The sequence below is a fragment of the Palaemon carinicauda genome, chromosome 1 (genome assembly GCF_036898095.1).
Source record: "Palaemon carinicauda isolate YSFRI2023 chromosome 1, ASM3689809v2, whole genome shotgun sequence".
NCBI classification, from domain to species: domain Eukaryota; kingdom Metazoa; phylum Arthropoda; class Malacostraca; order Decapoda; family Palaemonidae; genus Palaemon; species Palaemon carinicauda.
In genome coordinates, this window is record NC_090725.1 from 40,419,855 (window position 1) to 40,422,128 (window position 2,274).

Here is a 2,274-nt window from a genome sequence, read left to right on the forward strand (position 1 = left end):
GAAAATATACGAATAATCGTTGGAGGAGGAGGACATGGGCTGATCGCAACTTGATGAATTAGGAATTTTTTTCCACTCTAATCAAAATTCTCGCCATCTACAATGAGAATGGGAAGACCCAGGCCTACATGGCTGAGGACTATGAAGCGTGAAGTGGGAGATGATGAGTGGGGAGGTATTGATTTAAAAGCTCAAGATAGAGACGACTGGCGAAATCTAACCGAGGCCCTTTGCGTCAATACTCGTAGGAGGAGATGATGATGATGATGAGAATAAGATCCTGGAAGAGACATGTAATCCCTCATGGTACACATTCATGATCATGGAAGATAAGAGGTCGAAAACCTTTGAGTTCCAGGACTGGTGTTTTTGAAAAAAGGAAAATTATGACATCTTGTATTCCTTACAAGGTGTTTTCGATCCTTTTGGCACACGAAAAACGTATCTCTTATGTTTCCTGCTTCTCTGAGTACACCAGCTGTCCTTCTCCTCATAGACGTTAACAATAAGGAGATGAGGAGGATAAGCTCATATTCAAAAGACTCTGGAGAAGAGTTTCTTAGTTGAGATGACCACTCTCTCTAAAGTTAGTAGAGGAGTAAGTAGTTAAAGGTTCTCAGATCTACGATTAATGATGGCTCTCTTGCTATAATGGGGAAAATAGGGGTCATATGGAAAGGTTCCCTCTCTGAATGACCCCTATGGAAAGGTAAGGCAATGGTACAACCTCAGCCATGGACTTGGTGGCCAGAGAAGAAACAACTGATGCCCTGATGGTGAGCAGGTGTTTAAAGAATGTTTCCAGGATTTTGGAAGTAGCCTCAAAGGAAAATAAAATGATATTTTCATTAAGGTTCAGTTCTATCTCCTCTTTCTTTAAGAGTGACTTGCCCACTTGCAAGGCCTCAGCAGAAGCAATGCACAAATCACGATATTCCGGATCAGCAGGTCTTTTTGGATGGCAGATATAAGGGTTTTGGGGGCAGAATTTTTGACGATCCCTTCCGAGCGATGGAGTTAAGGATCAGGTGTTTGAAATTGGAAGAAAAAACTGCATTTACGATTTCTATCGCCGAACTGTTGACAGATCTCATTGAAGGATATTGAATGAATCATGAATAATCGTCCTTAAGAGGTGAGTACATGTAAAAGGCACAAGGTTTCACAGGTGTTGGATGTTGTTTGCCTTTCGTTTATTCGTAAGTGTAGGGCCACTCACTGGTACTCACACAGCAGTCTTGTTGTTACTCTTTTCGACACCAATAGGCCCAGAGAAACTGAGACATTACTCGGCTAACCCCTAGCACTCAAAAAGAGTTATTTTTTTTTTTTTTTTTACTCTTTTCGGCTCTAATAGGCTCAGAGAAACTGAGCCGCTGAGGGGCGGGAGGGGTATGGGCCATAGCTCTTTCTCATAACACTCATTTTACATATTTTTTGGACCAATAGGCTGAGAAAATCTAAGACGGATAAGAATTTCCGAACTCGGATTAGATCTTAGTACATTGATTAAAAAAGAAAACTTTTATTACACGACTCATTTCTCAATGAATCCTTGAGACAACACCGCCCTCGAGTCCCTCGGAATCCTCGGAAGCACTTGGAGTCCTCAGAGTCCCCAGAGCTCCCAGCGTCCACCATTAACAAGGTAAACTAACCCTTCAAATAAGACAGACTGTTAAAGACATCATCACTAAGGATATTGAGCCATTATAATAACGGTAAAATTACGCTGGAACTAACAGCTGGGTTTGATTTTGAATAGAAATAAGCATATCAAGATATATTTGATATCAATGAATGAATGATATATGTATGTGGCGTTGTGGCTGCTAAGGTCATTGTCATCGGAATACGAATAATAGATTAAAACATGAAAATAAGGGATAAATAATGATAAATTACTGAAACAGTTATAATATAATTAATAAATATACTAAATTCTAAAAATTTTACAACCAAAAGTCAATTGAAAAGTAAATCTGCCGTAGAAGACTATCTCCTGTAAAGAAGTTCAAAATGCCAATATTATGTCTCTGTTGTCCTTAGTTATCAAGAATTAATTAGTTATAGAACTGTTTATTAAGAGTATCACCATGTTGTCATTATCAGCAGCCTTAACTATTCCACTGCAAGACAAAGGCCTCAGACATGTCCTCCCACTCGTGTCAGTTTATGGTCTTTCTATGCCATTTTAAGCCTGTATATTTTCTTAGTTCGTCAATCTGTCGTCTTCTTCCTTCCCCTGCTTCTTTTGCATTCTCTCTGTATATT